This window comes from Oncorhynchus nerka, unplaced genomic scaffold (genome assembly GCF_034236695.1).
Source record: "Oncorhynchus nerka isolate Pitt River unplaced genomic scaffold, Oner_Uvic_2.0 unplaced_scaffold_3812, whole genome shotgun sequence".
In the NCBI taxonomy this organism is placed as follows: domain Eukaryota; kingdom Metazoa; phylum Chordata; class Actinopteri; order Salmoniformes; family Salmonidae; genus Oncorhynchus; species Oncorhynchus nerka.
This window is the reverse complement of record NW_027037483.1, coordinates 2932-11391: the sequence shown is the minus strand read 5'-3', so window position 1 is coordinate 11391 and position 8460 is coordinate 2932. Positions and strand designations below refer to the sequence as shown.

The following is an 8460-nucleotide window of genomic DNA, read 5'->3' as shown; positions in this document are numbered from 1 at the left end:
GGTAGCCTAGTGGTTAGAGAGTTGGACTAGTAACCAGCAGGTAACCTAGTGGTTAGAGCGTTGGACTAGTAACCAGCAGGTAGCCTAGTGGTTAGAGCGTTGGACTAGTAACCAGCAGGTAGCCTAGTGGTTAGAGTGTTGGACTAGTAACCAGCAGGTAGCCTAGTGGTTAGAGTGTTGGACTAGTAACCAGCAGGTAGCCTAGTGGTTAGAGTGTTGGACTAGTAACCAGCAGGTAGCCTAGTGGTTAGAGGCAGGTAGCCTAGTGGTTAGAGGCAGGTAGCCTAGTGATTAGAGGCAGGTAGCCTAGTGGTTAGAGTGTTGGACTAGTAACCAGTAGGTAGCCTAGTGGTTAGAGTGTTGGACTAGTAACCAGCAGGTAGCCTAGTGGTTAGAGTGTTGGACTAATAACCAGCAGGTAGCCTAGTGGTTAGAGTTTTGGACTAGTAACCAGTAGGTAGCCTAGTGGTTAGAGTGTTGGACTAGTAACCAGTAGGTAGCCTAGTGGTTAGAGTGTTGGACTAGTAACCAGTAGGTAGCCTAGTGGTTAGAGTGTTGGACTAGTAACCAGTAGGTAGCCTAGTGGTTAGAGTGTTGGACTAGTAACCAGTAGGTAGCCTAGTGGTTAGAGCGTTTGACTAATAACCAACATGTTGCTGGATCGAATCCCAGAGCTGACAAGGTACAAATCTGTCGTTCTGAACAAGGCAGTTAACCCACTGTTCCCCGGTAGGCCGTCATTGTAAATAAGAATTTGTTCTTAACTGACTTTCCTTGTTAAATAAATAAAACTAATACCTGCCAATTAAAAGAGGATGTTAGCTGTGATTTAGTGAGCCACTATACAAATTCGACAATCACAAGATGGGGACCTGAAAATGGCACGTCAAGGTAACTGCACTGTTCAGGTTAAATGGAATAGAAACTAAAATCTCACAAGTGGCAAAGATCAATCGGGAGGCCGGCATCCCTCCAGAGCACAACGGCCCATCGCCTGTTCACACAGGGTGTCCTCCACTTCACCAGAGTTCTACCCCCATTCATTTTCAAACAGGATCAATGCCCAGGGGATTGTGGGAAGGCGAGTGTGGGAACCCTGCTATTGGAGCCCTAGTAAAATTATGCAAATTGCATAATGAATGTCTACTTTGGGTAAAGTTAAATGTGGCTTTACTTGCAAACATTGTTGTGCAAATCTCTCTACCCACCATCAACCCCAACTTCTCTGCAATCCTCCACCTTTCACTTCCATTGACCTGATTTTGTCTCTGTATTCTTCAATCGTTCTCAGTAAATAAACTAGGTAGAATTACAACCCTCCCTACACCAAATGATTTACCTTTTCTAAATATTTTTAATTAGCCAGAATACAGGGTTTCGATTTGCACTTAACAATATCATGTCATAAAAATCATGTAGAAAGTCTGGTTTATGGTGCATATACCTACTGGCTTCGTTTAGAAATGGAGAGAAACTGGACAAAATCAGACAACACAGAGACACACAAGTTGTATCAAGTTGTAGAAACATCTCAAGGATGATCAATGGAAACAGGATGCACCTGAGCTCAATTTCAAGTCTCATGTAAATAAGGTATTTCTGTTTTAAATTTGATACATTTACACACACAAAAAAACTGTTTTTGCTATGTCATTATGGGGGTATTGTGATGTCATCATGGGGGTATTGTGATGTCATCATGGGGGCATTGTGATGTCATCATGGGGGCATTGTGATGTCATCATGGGGTATTGTGTGTAGATTACTGAGTTGTTTTATTTATTTAATTCATTGTAGAATAAGGCTGTAACAAAATGTGGAAAAAGTCAATGGCTCTGAATACTTTCCGAATGCACTGTATCTAATTATAGACAAGTTGACTAACAAGTAGCCAATATGTGGGACATTATCAGTAGAAACAAAGGCCTGTCTAAAAGGCCTGTCTAAAAGGCCTGTCTAAAAAGGCCTGTCTAAAAAGGCCTGTCTAAAAGGCCTGTCTAAAAGGCCTTTCTAAAAAGGCCTGTCTAAAAGGCCTGTCTAAAAAGGCCTGTCTAAAAAGGCCTGTCTAAAAAGGCCTGTCTAAAAGGCATGTCTAAAAAGGCCTGTCTAAAAAGGCCTGTCTAAAAAGGCCTGTCTAAAAGGCCTGTCTAAAAACATGGTTCTGACATCCCCGATTGTACAGTGCATTTTCTGTAATAGCGGGTTTGGGTCTGGTGCCTCAGATTTCCCCTATATTCCATCTAGTCGGGCAGTTGCAGATGGGTTATTAGCAGTTGTGGGCGGGTGTGGGTGAATAAACAGCTGACCCACGCATCACTAGCATGCGTCAACCACTTTTCACCTATTGACTGATTGCTATAACAGGCGTTGTAAAATGGTGTTCCATGATGTCAGCAACGCCTGGGCTGAGGAACGCGCCTTGGGACCGCTGGGCTGAGGAACGCGCCTTGGGACCGCTGGGCTGAGGAACGCGCCTTGGGACCGCTGGGCTGAGGAACGCGCCTTGGGACCGCTGGGATGAGGAACGCGCCTTGGGACCGCTGGTCCGGCGACTACAGAAGCTGTCTGGAGTTTGACAACAGCTGATACACTTATTTATTATTATTTTAGAGTTAGTTATTTTGACACACACAAGATCTCTATCATGTCGATTGGGAATGGATCAATCGCTATAATTTGTCATCCCATAATAACTCTTAATATTCCAGATGAATAAAATAGAAACTTGGACTAAAAGACTACGTTGCTTCATTAAACTAATACTGATGTAATAAACCAGCTAATAGACCAGACTGCCCTCTGCTCTCTACAGTCTGAATCTGATATCACACTGCAATAGATCCTGCTACTCTCTGCAGTCTGAATCTGATATCGCACTGCAATAGATCCCGCTACTCTCTGCATCTACAGGTGTGAGACCGGGAACAGGAGGACCCTGCTCTGCAGCATTTCTCCTCTCTCCTGCCATTGGTCCGTCACCTGAAGATCAACGTCAGTCGCTGAGCGATCCAGCCAATCGCAACGCTGCCCTGTCCGTCCTCCGCCTGGCCACCAGCGGTCCCTGCGAACCTTGTCCTGTCCTGTTCTGGAGGAGTCCCTCTCTTCTACTCAGGTAAACAACATCCAATCAGATCAGCTCTAATGAGAAATAAATCTGATGTGATTGGTCAAAAGACCAAAAGAACTGTCTGTCTGCCTGTTTTAAACGCAGCCTCAGTCGCTCTAGATAAAGAGCGTCTTCTGAAATCGGTGTTTGTCAACTCCGGTCCTCAGGTGCCTCCCGATAGCACACGTTGTTGTTGTCGCCCCAAACTAACTCTCCTGATTCAACTCCGGTCCTCAGGTGCCTCCCGATAGCACACGTTGTTGTTGTCGCCCAAACTAACTCTCCTGATTCAACTCCGGTCCTCAGGTGCCTCCCGATAGCACACGTTGTTGTTGTCGCCCAAACTAACTCTCCTGATTCAACTCCGGTCCTCAGGTGCCTCCCGATAGCACACGTTGTTGTTGTCGCCCCAAACTAACTCTCCTGATTCAACTCCGGTCCTCAGGTGCCTCCCGATAGCACACGTTGTTGTTGTCGCCCAAACTAACTCTCCTGATTCAACTCCGGTCCTCAGGTGCCTCCCGATAGCACACGTTGTTGTTGTCGCCCCAAACTAACTCTCCTGATTCAACTCCGGTCCTCAGGTGCCTCCCGATAGCACACGTTGTTGTTGTCGCCCCAAACTAACTCTCCTGATTCAACTCCGGTCCTCAGGTGCCTCCCGATAGCACACGTTGTTGTTGTCGCCCCAAACTAACTCTCCTGATTCAACTCCGGTCCTCAGGTGCCTCCCGATAGCACACGTTGTTGTTGCCCCAAACTAACTCTCCTGATTCAACTCCGGTCCTCAGGTGCCTCCCGATAGCACACGTTGTTGTTGGCCCAAACTAACTCACCTGATTCAACTCCGGTCCTCAGGTGCCTCCCGATAGCACACGTTGTTGTTGTCCCCCAAACTAACTCTCCTGATTCAACTCCGGTCCTCAGGTGCCTCCCGATAGCACACGTTGTTGTTGCCCCAAACTAACTCTCCTGATTCAACTCCGGTCCTCAGGTGCCTCCCGATAGCACACGTTGTTGTTGTCGCCCCAAACTAACTCTCCTGATTCAACTCCGGTCCTCAGGTGCCTCCCGATAACTGCACACGTTGTTGTTGCCCCAAACTAACTCTCCTGATTCAACTCCGGTCCTCAGGTGCCTCCCGATAGCACACGTTGTTGTTGTCCCCCAAACTAACTCTCCTGATTCAACTCCGGTCCTCAGGTGCCTCCCGATAGCACACGTTGTTGTTGCCCCAAACTAACTCTCCTGATTCAACTCCGGTCCTCAGGTGCCTCCCGATAGCACACGTTGTTGTTGTCCCCCAAACTAACTCTCCTGATTCAACTCCGGTCCTCAGGTGCCTCCCGATAGCACACGTTGTTGTTGTCGCCCCAAATGAACTCTCCTGATTCAACTCCGGTCCTCAGGTGCCTCCCGATAGCACACGTTGTTGTTGCCCCAAACTAACTCTCCTGATTCAACTCCGGTCCTCAGGTGCCTCCCGATAGCACACGTTGTTGTTGCCCCAAACTAACTCTCCTGATTCAACTCCGGTCCTCAGGTGCCTCCCGATAGCTCAACTCCGGTCCTCAGGTGCCTCCCGATAGCACACGTTGTTGTTGCCCCAAACTAACTCTCCTGATTCAACTCCGGTCCTCAGGTGCCTCCCGATAGCACACGTTGTTGTTGCCCCAAACTAACTCTCCTGATTCAACTCCGGTCCTCAGGTGCCTCCCGATAGCACACGTTGTTGTTGTCGCCCCAAACTAACTCTCCTGATTCAACTCCGGTCCTCAGGTGCCTCCTGATAGCACACGTTGTTGTTGTCGCCCAAACTAACTCCCTGATTCAAGTCATCAAAGGCCTTGATGATTAGTTGACGTAGTTGAATCAGATGTTTTTTTTACCTTTATTTAACCAGGCAAGTCAGTTAAGAACAAATTCTTATTTTCAATGACGGCCTAGGAACAGTGGGTTAACTGCCTTGTTCAGGGGCAGAACGACAGATTTGTACCTTGTCAGCTCGGGGATTCGAACTTGCAACCTTCCGGTTACTAGTCCAACGCTCTAACCACTAGGTTACCCTGCCGCCCTCGACCCTCATGGAAAAATACTACTGAATCATCATCATTACCTCCTGCTTTGCTATTGAGATGTGTAATAAACCTGTTGTCATTTCAGTAGTAATGAGGGATACATTGGCATGTTTCACTACTGGTGAACACGACATCATTCTCCCTTAAGACTACTGTGTAACTACTGAGCGTTTGGGTATCTACTACTTAATGCCCACACAATGCCCACACTATGCCCACACTATGCCCACACAATGCCCACACTATGCCCACACAATGCCCACACTATGCCCACACAATGCCCACACAATGCCCACACTATGCCCACACTATGCCCACACAATGCCCACACTATGCCCACACTATGCCCACACAATGCCCACACAATGCCCACACAATGCCTACACAATGCCTACACAATGCCCACACAATGCCCACACAATGCCCACACAATGCCTACACAATGCCCACACAATGCCTACACTATGCCTACACTATGCCCACACAATGCCCACACAATGCCCACACTATGCCACACTATGCCCACACAATGCCTACACTATGCCTACACTATGCCCACACAATGCCTACACTATGCCCACACAATGCCTACACTATGCCCACACAATGCCTACACTATGCCCACACAATGCCTACACAATGCCCACACTATGCCTACACAATGCCCACACTATGCCTACACTATGCCCACACAATGCCTACACTATGCCTACACTATGCCCACACAATGCCCACACAATGCCTACACTATGCCCACACAATACCTACACTATGCCCACACAATGCCTACACAATGCCCACACTATGCCTACACAATGCCCACACTATGCCTACTGACAAGGTAAAAATCTGTCGTTCTGCCCCTGAACAGGCAGTTAACCCACTGTTCCTAGGCCGTCATTGAAAATAAGAATTTGTTCTTAACTGGCTACAACAACAAGGAGTACTTGAGGACTTGAGTTTAGAACCACTATGCTAAATGACACTAATGTAAATGTGACTATAGGTCACGACCTGGAGGAAGGGCTGGAGGCCGCTCTCACTGCATCTCCGAACACGTGGGAGGAGCCTTCCTCTCCCACTTGGACCTGAGGGGCGTGCCCTTCACCCTCAGCCAATCCCTGGTGAGGGTCTTGCCCGGCAGAGCCCCAACCTGAGGAGTCTATTGGTCAACAATCAGACACTGGTGTGTAAAGTGGAGCCAGAGGCTGTGGTGGAGGTACTGGGACTGTGTCCACTTCTCAACACGCTAGGGCTGTTCTATACCAGGTACTGGGACTGTGTCCACTTCTCAACACACTAGGGCTGTTCTATACCAGGTACTGGGACTGTGTCCACTTCTCAACACACTAGGGCTGTTCTATACCAGGTACTGGGACTGTGTCCACTTCTCAACACGCTAGGGCTGTTCTATACCAGGTACTGGGACTGTGTCCACTTCTCAACACGCTAGGCTGTTCTATACCAGGTACTGGGACTGTGTCCACTTCTCAACACGCTAGGGCTGTTCTATACCAGGTACTGGGACTGTGTCCACTTCTCAACACGCTAGGGCTGTTCTATACCAGGTACTGGGACTGTGTCCACTTCTCAACACACTAGGCTGTTCTATACCAGGTACTGGGACTGTGTCCACTTCTCAACACACTAGGGCTGTTCTATACCAGGTACTGGGACTGTGTCCACTTCTCAACACGCTAGGGCTGTTCTATACCAGGTACTGGGACTGTGTCCACTTCTCAACACGCTAGGGCTGTTCTATACCAGGTACTGGGACTGTGTCCACTTCTCAACACGCTAGGGCTGTTCTATACCAGGTACTGGGACTGTGTCCACTTCTCAACACGCTAGGGCTGTTCTATACCAGGTACTGGGACTGTGTCCACTTCAACACACTAGGGCTGTTCTATACCAGGTACTGGGACTGTGTCCACTTCTCAACACACTAGGGCTGTTCTATACCAGGTACTGGGACTGTGTCCACTTCTCAACACACTAGGGCTGTTCTATACCAGGTACTGGGACTGTGTCCACTTCTCAACACACTAGGGCTGTTCTATACCAGGTACTGGGACTGTGTCCACTTCTCAACACACTAGGGCTGTTCTATACCAGGTACTGGGACTGTGTCCACTTCTCAACACACTAGGGCTGTTCTATACCAGGTACTGGGACTGTGTCCACTTCTCAACACACTAGGGCTGTTCTATACCAGGTATGGAGAGAACCACGGTGCTCAACTCTTGGCTGTGTTCCCAAATGGCTCCTATTCTCTATATAGTGCACTACTTTAGACCAGAGCCCTATTCCCTATATAGTGCACTACTTTAGACCAGAACCCTATTCCCTATATAGTGCACTAATTTAGACCAGAGCCCGATTCCCTATATAGTGCACTACTTTAGACCAGAGCCCTATTCCCTATATAGTGCACTACTTTAGACCAGAGCCCTATTCCCTATAGTGCACTACTTTAGACCAGAGCCCTATTCCCTATGTAGTGCACTACTTTTAGACCAGAGCCCTATTCCCTATGTAGTACTACATTAGACCAGAGCCCTATTCCCTATATAGTACACTACTTTAGACCAGAGCCCTATTCCCTATATAGTGCACTACTTTTGGTCATTTGGGATGCATTCTTATCCTCATGTGTAAATTAATGAAGGATGCTTGAAGTCAACAGTTGATCACATCAGAAATGAAAAAGAGACCAAGTTGATTCTAAGTTAATAATTGTAGCTACATTCTTCTTCTCCAGCCTGTCCCAGAAGGTGGTGGATGAGCTGCTGTTGCCTCAACGCTGCCCCCTCCTGGCCATTGAGTTGTACTGCGAGCGCTTTGCCAAATACATCCCCCCTCTGGAGGACAGCGTGTGGGCTGGACTGAAGCACAGACACCCGGGGTTAAAGGTCAGTTAAAGGTGCCTTGAGGAGGAAACTCCAAACGATCATTTCAATAAATAATTTATTGGGAAATAAATAGACATGTAACGTGCAGGGCAATAGTAGCCTGGCTTGTCAACTCCTATGGTTAATGTGGAGTGACAATGTCCACTCCTATGGAGGCTATATACAGGGGGTACCAGTACAGAGTCAATGTGGAGGCTATATACAGGGTGTTACGGTACAGAGTCAATGTGGAGGCTATATACAGGGGGTACCGGTACAGAGTCAATGTGGAGGCTATATACAGGGGGTACCGGTACAGAGTCAATGTGTAGGCTATATACAGGGGGCACCGGTACAGAGTCAATGTGGAGGCTATATACAGGGG

General features: G+C 47.9%; 1 pseudogene; it reads left to right on the top strand.

Moving 5' to 3' along the window:
- Window positions 1-2928: 2928 nt before the first annotated feature.
- On the top strand, window positions 2929-8260 carry LOC135566672 (F-box/LRR-repeat protein 8-like; annotated as a pseudogene).
- Window positions 8261-8460: the final 200 nt, after the last annotated feature.